The 22,259-nt window shown below is 40.7% G+C and overlaps 1 long non-coding RNA gene across 3 annotated transcripts in view; it reads left to right on the forward strand.

Moving 5' to 3' along the window:
• Positions 1 to 1,472: 1,472 nt before the first annotated feature.
• LOC122422905 overlaps positions 1,473 to 22,259 on the forward strand; it is a 42,453-nt gene continuing 21,666 nt past the window's right edge. For 2 of the 3 annotated variants that reach the window (XR_006264006.1, XR_006264007.1), the window contains exons 1-4: positions 1,473 to 1,528; positions 3,303 to 3,376; positions 5,159 to 5,232; positions 20,551 to 20,824. This is a non-coding gene — a long non-coding RNA (uncharacterized LOC122422905). Of the gene's footprint in view, positions 1,529 to 3,302; positions 3,377 to 5,158; positions 5,233 to 5,985; positions 6,260 to 20,550; positions 20,825 to 22,259 lie in introns of those variants that run through there. The other variant, XR_006264005.1, reaches the window with a different exon arrangement.

Consider the following 22,259-nt stretch of genomic DNA (forward strand, 5'->3'; position numbering starts at 1 on the left):
ACTTTCATAATAAATGCCCAACCTCTGACCTTGGCCCGTGGGTGGTAGTACCAGCAGATTCCTTGCCAACTCTCCAGCTATGTCTCCATTCCTGCCACACAGGTCTCCCTGCCTTTCCTTAAACGCGTCAAATGTGCTTCTGGATCAGGATCTCTGCCTCTGCTGTCCCACAGAAATACTTTCTCTCCAGATACCTGTATAATTCAGTTCCTCACTTCATTCAGGTTCTCTACTCATTTATCACCTCCTGGAGAGGACTTCTTTGACCACTGCATCCGAAACGAAACTCCTGAACCATCTCATCTCTAGCCTCCCCTACCTGTGTTTTTGTAACAAGGGCTACCTCCTGACACATTATGTATTTATCTTGCCTCCCCCAGCAGAATTGCAGTCCCATGGAAGAAGGGGTTTTGTCTCTTTGGTTTATTTCTGTATATTCAGGACCTTGAATGGCGCCTGGCCCCCTCTGCCCCAGGATGGGAGAAGTCTGCCAGGAGGTTTCAACTGTAGAGCTTGTCTGGCTGCAATCAGGCAAGGATCTTGGTCACCCTCTTCCCTACTTCATTCCCTCCCTTTCAAGAGTTTCCTGAGACCATCTTCACAATGAATCACATATAACTGAGTCCCTGTTTAGGATCTGCTTCCGGGAACCCTGACTTTAATACATTTATATTAAAGTTACCTGGTTTGCATGTTGTATTAGTCGCTCAGTCATGTCTGATTCTGTGTGACCCCTTGGACTGTGGCCCACCAGTCTCCTATTTTGTATGTTAGTGACTGCAATTTTTGAAATAAAGTCTTCTGGATAAGTTGGTGGAAGAAAGTGAAAGTGTTAGTCACTCAGTCATGTCTGACTCTTTATGACCGCATGGACTATGGTCCACCAGGCTCCTCTGTCCATGGAATTCTCTGGGCAAGAATACTGGAGTGGGTTGCCATTCCCTTTTCCAGTGGATCTTCCTAACCCAGGGGTCGAACTGAGGTCTCCTGCATTGCAGACTGATTCTTTACCATCTGAGCCACCAAGGAAGCCCCTGATAAGCGGGTACATAATGAAATTTCTCAAAATAAATAAGGAACATGCAGCCTACTTTTGAGCAGTACAAAAGGGATCTGTTAGGAGGAGAAATATACCAACAGATGAGAGTGGCACTGCTCCAAGCAAACAAAATATTTCAGTTCTCTTACTGATCATTTTTCCTGGTCTATGGAGCATGGAAGACTGGATAGAAGCATCTGCTCCAGCTGGTTCTGGAGGAAAAGCCCAGGTTTTTTTGTTTTGTTTTGTTTTTGTTTCTTCTATTTTTAAAAATTTATTTTTTTAATTGAAGGATAATTGCTTTACAGAATTTTGTTGTTTTCTGTCAAACCTCAAGATGAATCAGCCATAGGTATACATATATCCCCTCCCTTTCTAAACTCCCTCCCACTTCCTTCCCCACCCCACCCCTCTAGGTTGATCCAGAGCCCCTGTTTGAGTTTCCTGAGACCTACAGCAAATTCCCATTGGCTGTCTACTTTACATATGGTAATGTAAGTTTCCATGTTACTCTCTCCACACATCTCACCCTCTCCTCCTCTTGCCCCATGTCCATAAGGCTGTTCTCTATGTCTGTTTCTTCACTGCTGCCCTGAAAATAAATTCTTTGGTACATCTTTCTCGATTCCATATATATGTGTTAGTATATGATATTTATCTTTCTCTTTCTGACTTACTTCACTGTGTATAATAGGTTCTAGGTTCATCCACCTCATTAGAACTGACTCAAATGTTTTCCTTTTTACTGCTGAGTAATATTCCATTGTGTTTGTATACCACAACTTCTTTATACACTCGTCTGTTGATGGACATCTAGGTTGCTTCCATGTTCTAGCTGTTGTAAACAGTGCTGCAATGAACATTGGGGTACATGTATCTTCTTCAATTTTGGTTTCCTCAGGGTAAAGTGCCTAGGAGTGGGACTGCTAGGTGGTTTTATTCCTAGTTTTTAAAAAAATCTCTATGCTGTCTTCTATAGTGGAAAAGCCCAGTTTTAATTAAGGCAAAGAAATGAAGGAAATGAACGTTCAATAAAGAGGTAGAGGGTATATAGAGTTTTGTTTATCTTGGCGTGGAGGATCCAGAGGGAAGAGTGAAAGATCTGGAAGATCAGAGAGAAGATAGAGGAGAGGAGAGGAAGTGGAAAACAGTATGGAGATAGTTGGAAGAGAAGAGACTTCTGGAGGGTGTTATGTTTGGAGTGATAATGAGGCATGATAGGGGTAGGCAGAGGGAAAGGATGGGACTGATTCCAAATGGTGTTAAATCTGGGCCTCGTTGCTTCTGAGTCAGCCTTGTTAGGGGCTGGGGTGGGCTGACATGTCTGTGAACCAGAGGTCTGGGCCTCCTGGTGTCAAGCTGGCAGCTTCAGGACAATCTGCAGGCAGCTTCTCAGGAAATGTGGGTCCACAGTTCCCGGGAGAAGGGACTGAGAGTCTCCATTTGGGAGAGTGTTAGTAGATTTCCCCCCATATGCTAAATATGGAAGATGAGATAGGAATTAAACTTATTATTAGCACTAACTTAGCAGTACTAAATATAAGCAATTTTTAATCCTTCAAATGATGAGGTCATATTGCTACAGCCCTACATTCTTTACTTGAGATCTAGAATTTACTTCGGAAGCTAACAACATTTCTGAAATGAATTTCTGAAAATTCATGCAAAATATTATACATTTGTGGTTTGTGCCTATTGAGGGGAGAGGATCTCTAACTCCCATCAAATTCTTAGATTCCCTAACTTTCATCAAACTTCTAGGAATAGCCATTATTCTAAGCTCAGGAGATGATCGTAACTCTCTTCTGCTTCTTTGGGAGATCTAATGTTAGCTCCTTCTCTCTGGCTACTTAGATGACATTGACATGGGAATGCTGAATTCGTATGGATTCACCCTGTTATATGTGTGTCGTTTGGGGTACTACTAAATTATTTTACATTCTTTTCTAATCAGTGCTAGATGACAGGGAGAAGTGTTCTGCGAATGGTTGAATAATGAGGCTAAGGTTCTATTTTAAAATATTCAGTAGATAAAATATAGAGCAGGTAACTTTAATATAATTGTCTTAGTGAGGTTGCCTAAAGACAGGTCCTCAGACAAGGATTCAGTTGTGACCTTTGTCAATAAGGTATGTGATTTATTGATCAGCATTTCTCAGGAAACCCTTGTAAGGGAGGGAGGGAAGCAAGATAAGGAAGGGGAAGGAGCCAGGCAAGGGTGTGATCCTTGATCTGATTGTGGAAAATTTAAATCTCTCTGCAGAGTTGCCCTACTTGAGGCCAAGGAGCCAGGCTTTGTATCTCCCATCAGTCACTGGCCACCTGCTGGAGGTGGGGGTAAGGTACAGGTGTGATGGTGGTGATGGTGGTGATCCTTGTGATGGAGCTCCCCCTGTCATCAAGGACATGATGCTTCCCAATAATTGCCAGTGTTCAATCAATCCAGTGTACCAAGTGGAGGAGAAGATCACCTGCACTTCCTTTTAGCCATTCCACTGGCCTGGGGGCCCAGGAGTCAAGGCTGAGGCCTCCACAGCACATGGAAGCAGGCAATGGGAAGCTGTCAAGCGTTGGTTCCAATTAGTCTGAGGTTAGCCTCATTCCTGCCCAGAGGCAGGGTGCTAAAACTCATGTAATGCAAATGAAACGAATAATCAAAACAGTTTATATACAGGGCTTTCATATAAAATCCTTTCATATGTGTTACCTCCTCTTTGACTTGGTATCCAGAGGTAGTATCTCTCCCCTTTTCTACAGGTCATGGTCATCAGTGACCTGGTCACAGAGCTTCTAGGGAGTGAGCCTGGATTTGATCCAGAGTTTTCTGATTGTTATCTAATCACTTTGCATCAGCCATTGCCTGTGAAGTACATGCAATGCGGGTGCTTGGGGTGCAAGAGATGGAGAAAGCAAGGTCTCAGATCATTCTGCAATGAATGACATCAGGTATTTCCAGATGTATATTTTTCTTCCTTTCCTGATAAACTGTAAGCGGAAGGACCTTTCAGTCCTTTGATGTTTATCTCTGAAAACTTGAAAAATTATACATATTATGTTGATGTAGACACTTACATATGTGTGTTTCCTTCCCAAACTTTTACAAGACATGAGTGTAAAAACCAAACAGCAGAGACTGCCACTTGGCCTGCTCTTGGTAGAGCCTATCATCTCTCACTGCTTCCTGGGGCCCCTGTGATCCATACGCAGGACAGGGAACTTGAACTGGGATCCAGGGCTTCTTCTGATCTTTGGGTAGGGTAGGCTGTTTGCAAGAAGTGGAGATGTTTGCTTCCTCTTGAGTGAGACAAGGAGGCACAGATGATGCAGTTCCATTTTCCATAGATGAGGCTACCACATAGCTTTTAAAGTCACATGACTTGTGGGCTACTAGTTAAATGAATTAGCTGTGACCCAGAAGTGTTCAAACTCTGTGCTCAAACTTTATGTTAGAAATACCTGATGGAGTTGCTGGTTAAAGACTATGGTGGGGGTTTCCCTGGGAGCTCAGTGGTAAAGAATCCGCCTGCCAGTGCAGGAGACACAGGTTCAATTCCTGATCTGGGAAGATCCCACATGCTCTGGAAAACCTGTGTGCCACAACTATTGAGCCTGTGCTCTAGAGCCTGGGAACTGCAACTACTGATCCCAGATGCTGCAACTATTGGAGCCCCAGTGCCCGAGAACCCGCGCTCTGCGAAAAGAGAAACCGCCTCGACGAAAAGCCCGAGCCCCTTAACTAGGGAGTAGCTCCTCCTTGCTGCAACTAGAGCAAAGTCTGTGCAGCAACAAAGACCCAGCACATCCAAAAATAAATAAATTTTAAAATTATATAAATTAATATATATATAAAAGTCTATGGTGATGCCCAGGCCTACCTCACAGAGACTGAGTTCACTGATGTGAGGTGTGGCCTTGGTATCCCAGATGATTCTAACATGAGACCTGTGCCAAGAAGCATTGGAAAGTAAACATTTTTTCAGGGTAGGGAGCAACTTAAAAATTTATGTTTGTCATTCTATCGCATCTGTGCAAAATTTCCAGGATTTCTAGGAAAATCAAACTTCAGTTTAGAAGTGTAATTTGTTTAGAAAGAAAACAAACTGCTTTCATATTTCACAGGTCCTTTTGGAGGACAGATTAAAATGGGTGATGATTGACCCTGCTGTCTTAGAATGACCCTGGAGAACTTCAAGGTAGGACAAGCCTTGAAGTGGTGACTGTTAACAAGATGTTCTTCGTTTTTTACTCTTCTCTGCCTCTCATACATTCTTGGTCTCTCTGTTAATTAGTGACAATAATTACTAAGTAGAAGTTCCTGTAATTATATTATTTACTATTTTTTAGAATAGAATTTTATATTCTTGGTCTCACTTTTGGATAAATGAAAGATTAAGTAACACCCAAGTTAAAGTCCTAACTCTTCCTCTTCCATGTTGTGTGGTCAATGGGCAATTTCCCTAAGTCTCTAGTCTTTGATATTCTTGCCTACAAAATGGAAACAATAATAATTATCTCATTTAGTTGTTGTGAAGATTAAACTGGATTCTGTATAAAGATTTTTGAACAAGTTGGAGCTTGGATTTAATGAAGTCTCAATAAGTAACAGCTATTATAACTTTCTTATTAGTTGTTAGCTTTCCCATTACAATAAATCAACATACAGCAGACAGATGCCCAACAATCTTAGTTTCTCCTAGTCCTACTCCACAACTGAGTTCTCCTTAAGAAATTAGAAACAATATCTGTCTCCATGTGCACCAATCCTTCCCCCTACCCTACTAAATTTTTGCTGTTTTCTTACAGCTCTCAATTTTTTCTGCAAGTCAATATTTCTTAACAGAAAACTGTCCATAATAGCAATTTCGTTTAATTAACCTCATTTTTCTCTATTGAAAACCCAATATTGGTTTGTATTGAATATTTTTTTTTCCATTCCTTATCACCAGCTTTGGGGACGCACACCACTGGGACCTGCCTACTGAATCACACATGCCTTCCATGGCAACCCACTCCAGCATTATTGCCTGAAGAATCCCATGGACAGAGAAACCTGGTGAACTATAGTCCATGGGGCCACAGAGTCAGACGTGACTGAGCAACTAACACCCACACACTCACACAGCGGTCAACAAACAAAACTGGCTTCTTACCCATCAAGAATGAGCTTGCTTTCCAGCTTTCAGCATGCCCCTAACCCTACCCCCAGCCACATCCTATTCCTCACCTCAAAACAACTTCCTTAGTAAGATGTGCCACGTAAGGCCACCCAGATTATGCTTTTTACATATCCAAGGACAAACTATGTACATAGACTAGGAGGTCAATAGTGATGCCTAGAAGTTTGTCCATACTACTCCGTAATTGTATCTTTTAACATGCCTCTCAGACGCCTTCTCATAGATTTAGCAAGATGGCTAGCATATTGACAACTGCACGTTTGACATTCTTTGCTTTTTGGTTCTTGGGTTTTTAAGAAAGTTTATTTTCACTTCATATTTATTTGGCAATGTACAATAAATGTTGTAAACTTGCATCAAATTTATGAATGAAGAACCATTTTAAAAAAGAAAGAGATACTGTTTTCCAAAGTGGGGGTACCATTTTACATTCTTACCAGCACGTACACATTAGAGTTTCAGTTCTTCTACATTCTCACCCATCCTGGCTATGGCCAGTTTTCCTAATTTTAGCCCTTCTAATGTGTGTGTAGTGGTATCTTACTATGGTTTTCAGTTGCATTTCCCTGATGACCAATAATATTTAGCATCATTTCATGTGTTTATTTGCTATTCATGATTTTTTTGGTAAAGTGTCTGTTCCAGTCTCTTTCCCATTCTTTAAATTGGGTTGTTTGCTTTCTTAGCATTGAGTGTTGAAACACACACATATATATTTTTTATATACATATACCTTATTTGAATTTTGATATCTTCTTGCCAACTTGTAAATTCCTCTGAACAAGAGAGTTCCTTAGGAACAGAAGACACACTGTAACTGTAAATCCAAGGCGTTCAGTTGAGATTCAAGTGCTTGATGGAATCTTGCTAAGTATTTCATGGTGGTGAGGACCAGTCCACGGGTCACTCTCACCCATTTGGAGACCATGCTACACAAAGTCAAACACTTTTTAAGGTTAAGACTGTGGATTAACCTAATCCTATTTAAAGATCTCTGTATGCATAGCATATGTTATGCAAATTGCAACAGAAGTACTGTTAAAGTTTTTTTTTTTTTTAGAGAATGTAAATTTGGTAGTTTCCCCTAAGTGGTTAAATCAGGAAGCATTTGCTTCTAAATTATTAGCAGTCTGCTTGGAGTCCCAGTTTAGTATTTCCAGTGGACTGTCTTTGTAGATAATTTTAAGTAATAAACAATTTTACAGGAACTAGTGTCTGCTTACCAAATGTAGAATGTATGAGTTGGTTGTATTGCCAAAGAGCAGAATCATGGTTTCTGAAAATAGCTTTAAGAAGTTCAGACCAATTGGCAACGCAAACTGCACTATCTTACGGAGCATGATGTCCTTTGGGATAAATACCACGTGAAGAATGAACAAGCATAATATATTAAACCGGTCATAGTAACTGCCCTCACCTCTGGTTGACTCAATAATGTGCAAGTTGGTAACAGCAGTTCCTGTAAGTTGTGAGAAAAGATTGTTCTATTGCATCAAATGATACCACATACAGTATTGCAGCATACAACACTAGTCCTTTTAGTTTAAGTTTGATTTCATTTTTAAATGTAATGGACAATTTCCAGTGGGTCATTGGCACCATGATGGATTTCCTAACTCTTCTTCACTCTTCTGGTGGGCTGTCAGCTAACCAAACCCAGAACTTCCACTCACTGAACCACCCAAGGAGCTGCCAGTTTTGTTTTATCCTCTGACTCTGATGTCTCATAACCAGAGATCTTTCTGGTTGCAATTTTAGGTCAATTTTTTCCCCCTTTGGTCTCATTCTCAGAGCCCAGCTGTTTCATTCTACCTGAACAGCATAGCTTCATGTAGGAACTTGTTAACTTTGCTAACTACATGATTGAATGCTCAATCCAGTTTATAAAAAAGAATTATTTTGTTGAAGTTTTCTTATTTTCATAATATGATTTACATATGGGATTCTGTATTTGTTTTCTTTTGTTTGGAGGATAAATTAAACCACCAGCATCTTATAATAATCACCACTGTCCCATGGCAATTCATGGAGTTTTTGTAAGTCTAAGACACTTTTCACATGTTATCTTTAATCTTGACAGGTCTTAATTCACTCATTTTACAGATGAGAGAAATAATTTACTTGCCCCAGATTACACAGACAGCAAGTGGCAGAGTTTATTATTGTCATTACCAGTAGCAGCAGTGGGTTTCTTCTTCTTCTTCTTTTTTGAGCTGTTAAAGTTTTGTGCTAGAATTTGGAAAAAATAAATAGTGGAAGCACTGCCATCTTTAATACATTTTGAAAAAACTTTATGATACAGTTGAGAAAATGGTGTAACTGAAATCACTTACATGTTTTAAAGGCAAGAAATGGAGATTAAGGGTTTTAAGGTCACTGGAAGCTTCTACAAATCTCTTGAAGAATCAAGTATTTTGACATCTATCATTGCCAACTTTTCTACTTGGCAAAGAGAGAAAATGTTGGTTTACTAACATACATGGCATTCCAAAGCTTGTTACTTTGGATCTTTTATCTCCTGGATGGAATGAAATTTTTTTACTATTGTTTTTTTTTAATTGCAATTTTACAAATTTCATAAGCATGTATTATTTTCTGTATAAGTCTTGGAAAACAGTCACTGAGAACATTTACAGTCATTCCATTCAGACACAGGGCTTCCTTGGTGGCTCAGATGGTAAAGAATCTTCCTGTGACACAGGAGACCCAGGTTTGATTCCTGGGCTGGGAAGATCCCTTGGAGGAGGGAACGGCAGCCCACTCTGGTAGTCTTGCCTAGAGAATCCCATGGACAGAGGAGCCTGGTGTACTACAATATAGTCCAGGGATCGCAGAGAGTCGGACATGACTGATTGACTAATTACCAACACTTTCATCCAGATACAAAAAGAAGGCAAATTCTTAAAGCAGAAGATAACCTTTTAGTGAAGTATATTTCAGAATTTGGGAAAAGACAAAGTTGTTATAACATGTATATGATTGTTTGCAGGAGTTGGCAAGTTCAAACCAGTTAGAAATTGATACCATACAAAATCTGTCAATTCTGCTTGCATGTAGAAATGAAGAAAACTAACATTGTGTTACTGGATTGTAATAAAAGTTTATAAACAGTGAATATATAAGGTTTACCAAATTCAAGAAGGACATAGCATTGGGGAAGCCTCTTTTGAACTAATTGATGTGCATTAAGCATTCAAGTTATGCTCTCCATCCCTCCTCCCCTAAAAAAATTAATCAGTGCTTTGACACTGTATGAGGGCACTTGTGAGAAATTTGTTGAGAAATCCTTATACCCTCATGATATTCTGTAACTTCTCTTTGCTCAGTCATGTCTGACTCTGTGACCCCATGGACTGTAACCAGCTAGTCTCTTCTGTCCCTGGGATTTTTCAGCAAGAATACTGAAGTGAGTTGCCATTTCCTCCTCTAGGGGATCTTTCCCACTCAGGGATCGAACCCATGTCTCCTGCCTCACCTGCATTGCTGGCAGATTCTTTATCTGCTGAGCTGTTGAGGAGACCCATACTTCACAACACTTAACCAGTTTTAAATTATTCATACATTTTAGTGAGCAGTCAACCAATGGTCATCTCTCTCACTGGACCTCTTGATGGCTGGAACCACATCTGTTTTGCTTACCTTTGTATCTGCCTGGCAAAGTTTCTGGCAGATAACATCTGCTCCCTAGTATACTGTTTGTTACAGGATTGTTAAATGAATGAACAAATTCTTGTTCTGGGACTGCAGTTTGAGGAAGAAACAAGTTAGACATGACACCTATGTCTCACAGAGAAGGAAGAGGACAGTGCTGGTGGCTCGTGTGCCCCAAGGATCTCCATTTCTTGCCAGTGAGTGGAAGAAGGAGGCTGGGGCAGAGCATCTAGAATGTTCACACATGGACATAAGGAAAAGTGACTTACCATCTTAGAGAAAACAGGAAATTTTTCATCTGAATTGGGGTCAATCTTCCAAGTCCAGGGTATTTAGTACCTGATTAGGAGAGGAGACGTGAGGCTCCTCTAACCAGCTAAGGAGGTGCTGGGCAAGCTGTTAGGGATTCCCTTTTGTTCCCTTTAAAAGGGAGGAAACCGAGTTCTAAGGTGAACATAGAAATCAGAAGGGAAGTGGGTGTTACATATGAACTTTTTCTAGCCATCTTATGTGAAATATTGAGCGAATTTTCTGTATTTTGAGAGACAGTTGGTAACAGGAAGCCAGCTTGAAAAATGTGGCCCAGTTAAAGTAGGATGTGTGAAAAATAGTATAGAAAACTTTATATTGGAGAGAGAAACTCTTTATATATATCAGTTTGTATCTATCCTTTGAAGGACTTGATTAATTCTTAAAATAAAGAGGAAAATAATAAAACAAACATAAAATAGACCATGTGAGCTAGAGCAAAACCCTGTTTTGTTTTCTTTTCCCAGAACATATATTTAAGTAAGTAAAAAGCTTTCGTTGCAATCAACTGCTGGCAGCGGCAAAGTCATACATGATAACTTGGTATGTGATTTCACTTTTACATGATCTCCTTATTAAAAGACCCTTGGAATGATATGTCAAGGAAAAGAAGAGATCTCTAAGAACAGAGAAAGCAATGAATTCCCTTTTTGGCGAATACTCTGCCTCAGATCATTGAAGTCTGAATCTGGGAAGAATGAGCAGGAACCTGGCTGATTTCATGTGCCAGGGAGCTCCAGAGAGAAGAAAACTGACCCCAGAGGCTTGAAGTTCTGAAGAAAGGACTTCTGGGCTCTAACAGTTCCCTTGTGAGACTTTTGTTGTGCAGTTTCTCTCTCTATCCCTTTATCCAGGTTGTCATTTTTACTCTCCCTCGACCCAATTGATGATTTCAATGACTTCTCCACAATAATCCTTGGGGCCTGGTTCTGATCAGCAAGCTAGATGCTTGTTTCATTTTTTAGATATTCCCTTGATTGGTTCCTGGTTCCCAGTCTCCATATTTTGCATTTTTTCCCCCTAAAAGAACAGCATTTGCCATATGCCATATCAATCCTATAAGTGATCCAAGTCCTTTTCTATTTGATGATACTGCTGAAAGCAATGAGAGTGTCATTTGCTGTCTTTAAGAAATTATATGTTTTCCTTGGGTGTCTGTCTGTACTCCGGCACAGCTGGAATCCTTGAATTTGCGATACCCACAAATTGGCACACTATCTGAGCGAATAGATACTCATGTATATCCATGTGTTGTCCTTATTTGAAAATTCAGTGGCCAAGATGCAGTATTCACAAATTCTAATTTCCCAAAGGAGAGGACTTATAGACCTAATAGTTGATAATTTCACTCCTCTATATATACTTCTTCATAATTCTGCTTGGGCATAGGTTTCCCCTAAATAAGCCATTACCATAGAAAAAGTTGAATTAAGTGAAATTAATTGATGCAGTATTGCCTTTGGATACTTAGAGTAGAAAGAAGACCAACTGGTGGAAACTGATGTAATATCAGAAAGAGTTTTTGAACATCTGGTTTTGCATTATTTTTCGAAGACACTAAGTGTCTTGTTATTTCTCAGTCTTTTGACTAGCAATGAAGACTAGATTTGTCCAAATCATATAGTTATTAGTATCGGAACTGAAAGTAGACAGAATTCTCCAGAGTCAATCATCATGCTACTTCACCAGTTAAACATGTGCATAGATTAATTAGGTAAACATGCTATCATTTTGTATAAGTATTGAGTGGAAATGGGGATAAGTATAGATAGTATTTCAACAGTGGGATGAGGAGGTGAATATATCTATCCTCTTTTTTTTTTTTACAAACAAAGTAAATTTTTGAATTCATTTAAGGAGGTTTTCTTGACTACATTTAGAAAATTGTATGATTTAAGATCATGTAATATTATCTATCTAGCTTTGTGTAAAAACATCCAAGTTTAAGTCAGTCCTCAAGTTGAAATCCTGTTAGTTTTCCTGAACAGTATACTGATGTTCAGGAAATTTTCTTGTAATTCCTTTCCTAGTACCAGTGAAAGAGGAAGCATCAGAGAACTTACACTGAAATTTTGATTAATAATTATTTTTATGACAAAGTAATCTTTTGCCTAATCAAAAAAAATAGTATTGGTAGGGAGGAAAGCAGCAGTCCAAGGGAGACATAACTCCTCAGATGATACTCAACAATCTTCCAACTACGGGATTAAATGCAGCCTTCACCACTTATCTAAGCACTGTTTGAGTTTCATGCACCCTGAGAGTTCAAAGATGACTCAGAAATCTTCTCCTTTATTCTTAGCTTTTCTTTTAGCGCCTTCTTCAGTCCCCATGATTGGCAGCTGTGAGGGGCAAAAATACCAGGCCTTCTACTTTGTCCAAGTTCAAGGGAACCCAAGTTCACACGAACAAGAGTGTACATGGGAGATTTGCAGACATGACATCCAGAATTACATCAGCTGAGCCTTCCAGATGGCTCCTTCGTGTTGATTTTGTGTCTATAAGCACATTTATTTTAAGTAAACATAAAATAATAAAACCAGGTTTCAGGGCATTAAGTAGATATATTGGGGAAAATTTTTTAACCCAAAATAATTATGCTTCATTTAGACTGCATGAGCTATTACTATTGGACAAAGCAGCCGCAGTTTTAAGAATGGCCAAGTGGGAGCCATATGCACTTTCCATGGTAGGAGTTGATTATAAATATTGACCTACTGCTTGAGGCAACACATTAACCAGCCCTTTCTTTGATGGAAAAATTACATACATAGAATCCTTTTAAAATCCCTGTGGGATATTCATGCTGGGGGGTCAGGTGTGTGTGTAGTTCTATATACATGTGTTATGTTTAAGGGATGGGTTGACAGGGGCACAAAAGGGCCTTATTACAGATCGTCTGTGTTGTTGCAAAAATGATATGCTGAATATTCCTACGTTCAAATTTGATGAATCGCAAATAAATTCACGTTATAACAAGGCTTTACAAATGTTTTCACATAAATTTTTGCAAAAGAAAAAGTTGATTTAAAAACTCTCCTAACTACTAGAGTAGCCATAGGGCATTTAGTTAAATTTGAATTTCAGATAAATAAATATATAAGTGAATTTTTAGCATATGTTTATCCCAAATATTGCCTGGCACATACTTACACTGAAGATTTATCATTGTTTACCTGAAATGCAGGTTTAGCTGGGTGTTCTGAATTTTTATTTGCTAAACCTGGTAGCCAAATAACTAAGTGAATGTATGGAAGTCATTCCTTCAGAATCATTTCGTACCTCATAGCTTAGATGTGCTATTTCAAAATAAGTGAGCTGTGTCAAAAAAAGTTGAGAAAGTTGTGACCTGCTGTTGTGTCAATACCAAAGAGCTCATGTGGCTGCTTCTTGCCTCTTTTTTGTTCTATTTTATTAAACAATTGCACTCCCAAGCCCTCCTAGTTATAGGCATTCACTTTGAGAGAGGACATCACATTTTAAGCTCTTCTCTTATCCTTTGGAGACAAAAGCTTTGAAAAATTAGGACCACGTTTGAACCTTAGATACATAAAGGATGCTCTCCAGCAAAACGCGATGTATTGTTTCAAGCTGATTTTTCCCCCCTTTTCCTTGGGAGAAAAATACAGCGTCTTAAACTAAAGCACACTTCAGCGGTCCCCCTGCTTGACTGGGGCCGGCAGCCACAACACAGGGCTTTCATCTCTGCTTCAAAGTGTGGTGGAGGGAGCTTGGGGGGAGGGAAGCGGGGAAGAAAAGGGAGGGCCGGTTGAATGCAAAGAGAGAAACAAACAAACAAAAAAGTAAAATGGGTTGGGTGGGCAGAAGGAGAAGTTCCCCTATCTTTCAAATAACACGTCCCCCATGGCCTGGGCTGGGATTTGCAAAACCCTCACAGTTTCCCTCCTCCCCCCCGCCCCCACCCCGTTGTGTATTTTTTTGTTACCACCACTTCCCATGCTGGGAAGATTCTTGTCATCCCTCACATATTTTATCCGCAGAAAAGGCTGCCCTGCCCTGGGCTTGGTGATTGAGGCTGTGCTCCTGGTGTGCCGCTCTATCAGTGGTTCCCAAGGCTGTCTAGCCTGGGAAAAGCTGCATGGACGCGTTCCAAAATCAGCATCACATGCATCATTGTTCTTACTCTCCCTGATTAGAGTGCACACAATGAAAACAACAGCAACAGCCTCGTTTTCTAGCCCTCCTCCCAGCACAAGGCAGTCCTCAGTCTGTTTTTCTTTCTCTGGGTCTTCCTCCAAGTTAACCGCTTCAGTGCTGGGGGGAGTCTCAGACCTCACAGCAGCTGCCCCCGCGAGCTCCTCTGTGCTTCTGGGAGGTCACCCGCAGCTCTGGGGCCAGTGGGGGACCAGGCCGGCTTGGCCTTCTCCTGGAAATCTGGGCAGAGTAACTGACTAACGGGCAAAAAGTCAAAAGCTGTGTGTGGTGCCCTGCGTTGGCTGGGGGCTCCTATTCCAGGACGGCCCTTCACAGCCTTGGGGTTGGCTAAGCGCTCAGTTTCTCGTAAGCAAATGTGGAGACAGATGTAAAGATGTGAGTGGGGGTCCTGGTGCTTTAATTCTGAAAGCCACAAAAATCTGTCTGTGTTAAATCTGTTGACTTTAGCTGTTGAGTCTCAATTATCCATATGAAACGCTTCTCAGCCTTCTTTGCAACTTCTGAATAAAATCTTTGTAAACATTTGCAAGTATGTGAAGATATTGAACATTTGCAAGATTAAGCAATTTTTACTTTAAAAGCCATAGGGCAAATCCAAGTCCTTTTACAAAAAAAAAAAAAAAAAAATTGGTTAATAGTAAAGAACCTGCTTGCCAACGCCCAAGACGTAAGAGATACAGGTTTGATACCTGGGTTGGGAAGGTCCCCTGGAAAAGGGAATGGCTACCCACTCCAATATTCTTGCCTGGAGAATCCCATGGACAGAGGAGCCTGGCAAGCTACAGTCCATCAGCTTGCAAAGACTTGGATACCACTGAAGCGACTTTGCACACACACGCACACACACAACACACACACCCTCAAAAAAAAAAGAAAGGAAAAAGAAAACCTTCTGACATGTAACTCATGACTTCTTTATTTAAAATAATGGACAATTTATGACATACCAGTCAAGAATTTGGATATCCTCTGGATTATAGTGTAACATAATTGACCTGACTTTTATTTAAGGGTATGAGTAGATGAGGAGCCCGGTGGGCTACAGTCCATAGGGTCACAAAAAGCTGGACACGACTGAAGTGAGTTAGCACGCATGTATGCATGCACGAGTGGATGAAAGGTGGAGAAGGCTATGTGACCATGGGTCAGTACTTTAAAAGCAACAACTGAAACTCTTCATCAACTGGGCAAACATCCTTAGTCTGGAGAACTCTTCGACACACTCGGAGTCACAGCTCTAATGGAGAAGGTCTTTAATGCAGGTGGAGAGACAGACTTTATTTGCTGTGTTTCTGGTGTCTGTCTTGAGACCAAACATGACATACGTTTATGACCTGGATGGAGGTTTGGTCATGAATTTGCCTTCAGCCCAGTCGGAAAGATGAAAGGCTGAGGTTCTCCTTTGAGGCACTATCCTTGACTTTTAAGTACTTTTAGGAGATAAAACAGAGAATGACCCTAAGGTTTGTTAGCTCTTATAAATGCAGTGTCTCACTGCTGCGGTGCCAAGGACTCCTCCTGACTGAGACTGGATATTACTCTCTTGCCTCTTTAATAAAGTTCCATAAGATTGCTAGTAGAAACCACTGTCATTTATTGATCTGTACAAGGAAGCACTGTCAATTATTGATTGATCTGTGCAAATCGAGAGGCTTCCTTCCTCTTCCTTCTCTCCCGTCGCCTTCCTCCTTCTTTCATGCGTGGCACAGCTGTAATTAACATAATACCATTAGTCAATTTCTGATACATGGGGTCTGGGGCCATATATCACCCTATTTCAAGAATCTAATTCCTCCTCTTCTGTTTAATTGTTAGTCAACTATTTGTCTCCCTGCAACTACCTACATGAGCTTTTTAGGGCCTCAAAAATAAAGTAAATAAATAAAAACTCCAAATCAAAAGCAACAAAAACTGAATTGTGTCACTTGCCTAAGGCATGACTTTTCTTAGCAACCATAAAAATCCCATAGTAAGAAGGGAGATAGTAGATTATAGGATGATGGGTGAAGCAAGAGGAGACCCCCGCTTGTCTAAGAGAAGCTGAGTTGGTTCTGGTTTCCAAGGCTATAAATATCCCTTTTTATAAAAAGAAAGCTTATTTTTTCGTACTTAGACAGTTAGGGAGGAGATGTAACAACATGTCATTTCACGGGCTCTTTTTTCTGCTCAAGTCCCTGAATATAAATATTTGTTGGAATGAATTAGACTAGTTATAATATTACATTGTATCACTAGCATTTCTTTCCTGGAAGTAGACCTGCTTGTTGGCACTTGAACTAGTATCTCAAGTTCACTCTTCTTGAATACATCCATGCGCAACTGCAGGGCAGAGATCTTCCTCGCCTGTAACCTCAGTTTATCCTGAGTGATTCTCAGCAGACGTAAGCCGTTAGAGTCACCACTGGGGCAGAATGAAGGCACCAGCATGGGATTTGACTTTCATTCCATCACAGGGTAACTTTGGAACAATCAGTGGTTTTTTTTCATGATTACCACCTCCCAGAACTGGTATGAGGATTACATGAGATAATGGATGGAAATGCTTTATAAAGTATACTCAGCTTTTACTTTCTAAAATCTTTTCATTCTGTGAACACTGTGATAATGAGATTTACTGTCAAACCAAATTGATTTACAATGTGTAAAATTTATAGTCATCTTTTTTTTTAAAGGTAGCTCTGCATTATGCATTATCTTTGAAGTTATTTAAGTTTACCCACACACACAAACACAACATTCAAATCTTAGCAATATCTGAATTAGTTTCTTAGGCTTATCTAGTTTCCTAGGGCTGTTTTTTAAAATTTTTATTGTTGTGTAAGTTTCAGCTGAAGTGATTCAGCTAGACATATATATATAAATATATGCAAATTTAAGATTGTTTTCCATTATAGGTTATTACAAGATATTAAGTAGAGCTCCCTCTGCTATACAGTAGGTCCTTGTTGGCTATCTATTTTATACACAGTAGTGCGTACATGTTAAGCCTAAACTCCTAATTAATTCCACTCCCCTTCCGCTTTGGTACCTAGGGCTGTTTTAAGCTACTGTAATAGGTATCTTAAAATAGCAGAAATTTACTCTTAGTTGTTAAGGCCTAAAGTTTGAAATCAAGGTGTTGGCAGGGCTCTGCTCCCTCTGAGATTCTGGGTGGAGTCTTGTCTCTTTCTGACTTCTGGTAGTGACCATAATCCTTGGCCTTCCTGGGCTTGCAGCTGAGGAGCTCCTGTCTCGTTTCTGTCTTCCCAAGACATTCTTGCCATCTTCCCATGGCATTCTCCTTCTTAAAAGGTTACTGGTCCTATTGGATTAGGGCCCACTCCAGTGAATTCATCTTGATTATACCTGCAAAGATGCTATTTCTGAAAAAGGTCACATTCATAGGTACTGGGAGCTTCACACTTCTTCAATATCTCTTGTTTGGGGTACATAATTCAACCCATAACACAAAATAAGTCAGCTTTTCACTGGTCATGGACCTGGCTGCCAGGCTAGAATTTGCCATTAATTAGCCAACTCACCTGTAGGTATATGAGGGAATTGGAATGGACCTCTTTGGATAGTTTTCAGTTTGAATGTTCTATAATTCTATCATTTTAGTATTCTTCCATTCTTTCTAACCACGATGGTTCCTTTTTCACTCACCAACAAATCTGTGTACAAGCCCCGAAGTCCAGCTGCAGAAGGAAAGGGGAAACTTGTAGTCTCTTTGAGCCCATCCAGGAGAATTCCTGGTGGCTCAGATGGTAAAGAATTCACCTGCAATGCAGGATACCCAGGTTTGATTCCCAGGTCTGATCCTTGGGTCAGGAAGGTCCCTTGGAGAAGGGAATGGCTACCCACTCCAGTATTCTTGCCTGGAGAATCCCATGGACAGAAGAGCCTGATGGGCTAGAGTCCATGGGGTAGCTAAGAGTCAGACACAACTGAGTGACTAACACTTTCAGTATCATCACGGTGAAGAACTCACTCCAGCCCCTCACCTTCTCTTGTCTGGACTGTTGCAGTAGCCTCTCAGCATCCTTGAGTCTCATCCTCCTATGGACCTCCAGCAGGGGCTGCCAGACTCAAATCACACCCTAGGAAACACCCTTTAAATCTCCCCAGGGGCACTGTATGAATTACAGTTCCAAGCATGACACCCTGGGCTTTATCAACACAACTTGCTGGCTCAGTTATCAACACAACACCCTAGCTCATTTGTTCAAGAGTTACCCTCCATAAATCTAATCTACTCATTTTTCTCCCATTGGATTTTGCTTTTCACACTCTGGTTCATTATAGTCCCTCTGTTTGTTAGACCTTTTCCCTTTCTCATCTGCCTAGAGAATTTTCATTTATACTACAAATTTCAGTTCAAATAGCATCACCTTTGGGAAGCTATTTCTGACTATCTGGAGTAGTCTGAAATAACCATTCTTTCTTCTGTTTCACCACTTCAGTTCAGTCGCTTTGTCGTGTCCGACTCTTTGCGACCCCATGAATCGCAGCACGCCAGGCCTCCCTGTCCATCTTAGTTCATGTTTATTTCTATTTTTGCACATGTCATTGAATTGTAATGTGTGTGTGTTTATTACCACTAGATAGGATGTTGCTCACCAGTTGGCATGATGTTTTTGTCTTTGGGTCAGGGCCTGTACCTTCTTTATTTCCAGGTGTCAAACACATATTGTGTGTGTGTGTGTGTGTGTGTGTGTGTGTGTGTGTGTGTGTGTGTAGTTAGTTGCTCAGTCGTGTCCGACTCTTTGCAACCCCATGTTCTGTAGCGTGCCAGGCTTCTACTGTCCAGGGATTGTCTAGGTAAGAATACTGGAGTGGGCTTGCCATTCCCTTCTCCAGGGGATCTTCCTGACCCAGGAATTGAACCTTGGGTCTCCTGCATTGCAGTCAGATTTTTTACCATCTGAGCTACCAGGGAAGCCTGAAACACATATTGGGTACATAGAAACATTTTATGAAATTGAACTAAATAACCAGTTCTTGACAAAGAACTGAAGCCAGCAGTCAGGGTCACACAGTTTTGTTTTTTTGGTTTTTTTAAAATGTGAGTTGCTTTTGAATTAATGAAACAGTAAGACGTGCTTTGGCACAGCTATGTGGCATACCTGGGTTAAGTTCTAGTGCAAACAGCTGCGTTGCTGTAACTTGCCGTAAAACACCCACTTCACACAGGGCCGTGTGCGGTGGGGCCTGTGGAAGGGGGCCAGGCCCAGGGCTGGCAGTTACCTGAAAACACTTGGGTTAAGTTTCTATTGCCATGGCAGTTAGACAGCTTCTTATAATTATTCCCTTCAACTGGCAGGCTTGCCTCACAGGACATATTCTAACAGGGCTGGACTCCTGGACAGGCACCATCTGCTTGCCACCTTAAATGTTTCACTGCTCAGTACCACCCCTAGGTTGCCTGGGAACTGCCTTGCGAATAATCTAAGCCCATGTCACAGGACCACAAGTTCTAAATTATCAAGTATGTGGATAGACATGGTGACCAGTTAGGAGAACCCCAGTTGGGGTTATCACTACAGGTGTGGCCACTTCTCTCCTGTTAGATTGGCCTCTTTCTAATCCCACTGTGGAGCTCTGACAGTGAAAGATCAAACTCCCATAAAGACTTAGGCTGAGCCAGGATAGGAAAAGAAAGGAGTAAAGCCTTGGACACTCCTGGGGATGATGGAGGAGAAAATACCCAAGCCTCTGGAAGAATGGCGGTCTTGATCTTTGGCTTTAAATCATATGATCAATGAGGTAGTTGTTATTATTTAGTTGCTAACTTGTGTCTGACTCTTTCGACCTCATGAACTATAGCCTGCCAGGTTCCTCTGTCCATGGAATTTTCCACGCAAGAATACTGGAGTGGGTTGCCATTTTCTTCTTCAGGGGATCTTCCCAACCCAGGGATCGAACCCAGGTCTCCAGCACTGCAGGTGGATTCTTCACCATCTAAGCCACCAGGGAAGCCCAATGAATGAGATAGTCTCATTTATATCCCCCATCCCCTAAAGAACAGATGAACACATGCAATTATTAACCTTCTTTGTTGTCAAGATAAGTATCTGAATCCCTGCTTCTAGAGCAGCACCTTCAAACGTCACTGATAAGTACTACTGCCTGTATTTGTGTTTTTCTTGATTCCATAATGAGACTGTAACTCTCTGAGAGCAGGACTCACATCTCATACATTTCTGTCTTTTCTAACAGAGTGTCTTCTACCTGTTCACACATGAAAACTATTGAGATTGGAGATCCTTGAGCATATATATTCCAAGTGTGGACCCTTGTCATCTAAGGAAAATGGACCTCTTAAAAGCAGCGAAGGAACAACGATGATTATGGAGGAGAATCCTAATTTAGCATGTAAGAGAGCACCTATGGCTTTATTCAACTGCTGCTGTTGGCAATGAAGATACAATAATCATGCAATTTATTAGAAGCTTTATTAGGAATGACCACGGCTTCCCTGGCGGCTCCGGAGGTAAGGAATCTGCCTGCATTGCCGTAGACTGGGATTTGATCCCTGGGTTGGGGGGCTTCCCTAGAGAAGGAAATGGCAACCCACTTCAGTGTTCTTGCCTGGGAAATCCCATGGACGGAGGAACCTGATAGGCTAGTCCGTGGGGGTCACAGGGTTGGACACTACTGAGCAACTAACACTTTCACTTTTCAAAATGGAAAAAAATAATAAATCACAGTGGATAAGTAGGTCATTAGAGGTAGATGTTACCAGAGAGTACAGGATTTATTTTATCTTACAAGTTCCAACTTGGTAAGTGCATGGATTTGTTGAAGACTCTTATTATTAAAGCCCTACTAAGTGTAAGTTGCTATGCTCAGTCTTATTTAAAAGGGTTAAGAGGACTTCCCTGGTGGCCCAGTGGTTGAGATTAAAGGCTTCCATTGCAGGGGCCATGGGTTTGATTCCTGGTTAGAAAATTCAGCATGCTGCGTGGTGTAGCCAAAAAGAAAAAAAAAATTTTTTTTTTTTTTAATTAAAATAAAGGAGTTAAGAGAATTAGCACAGTGGAGGTCCTGTTTCTAAAAGTTTTTTGTAAAAATGCAATGCTACAGGAAAGAACATCACCTAAACACAGGCCTCAAATCACTTGGCAAGGAGTGCTTGTCAGGTGAGCAGCGTGGCCCTCCCTATACTAATGGGTGCCCAGTGATGCTTCTCATCTAACAAAGCCGACAAGATACAACAAGCTGGTGGGACCTACAAATCATTTCCTTCCTGTTGCAAAACGCCAGTGCTGTCTGACCGTCTTTCACGCACCACAAACCGTTTCAGCACTCTGCCGTAGTCGGAAGCCTGCCTATCATAAAGGCCTATGGAGTCCATCCTATGAAATGTCAAAATATTGTAAATATTAGTGATGGGCCAACCTCAGAAGTGTTGGAGGTTTAGTCTGGGAAAAGGTCCAAGATTTTGTGTGCTTATGTAAACACTTTTGATCTTGAAAAATCGGTCTGCAAATCTTGCAAGAACAGGTTCCCTCCCAAGGCTTACAGTATCATTTTGGTTTGGTGTACCCTGCATAGTCTTTTTTGGAGAAATTTTACTATTTATTCCTTTTCTATGTTTTGCATTCTGACCAAAGCAAAATGCACCAAGATATATGTATTTTATAAGAAAAAACAAATGGGTCTTCACTTTGCATGACAGTAACTTTATCTCTGAAAACTGGGCAAAAAGTTATTCACCAATTCTTATCTTACTAAAATTAATTCAATATTTCTGGTGACTTGTAATGCATAATTATACTTTGGAAGAAAATAGATAGCATTGAGCCTCTCATATAGATAGGAACAGATGTGAATTGATATTGAGGCTGAAACAATACATTGTTAGCATTTTGTATATTGCATTTGATTCACACATATTTGGACGTATGTATATAATATTTTCCATG

Source organism: Cervus canadensis, chromosome 20 (assembly GCF_019320065.1).
Source record: "Cervus canadensis isolate Bull #8, Minnesota chromosome 20, ASM1932006v1, whole genome shotgun sequence".
In the NCBI taxonomy this organism is placed as follows: Eukaryota; Metazoa; Chordata; class Mammalia; order Artiodactyla; family Cervidae; genus Cervus; species Cervus canadensis.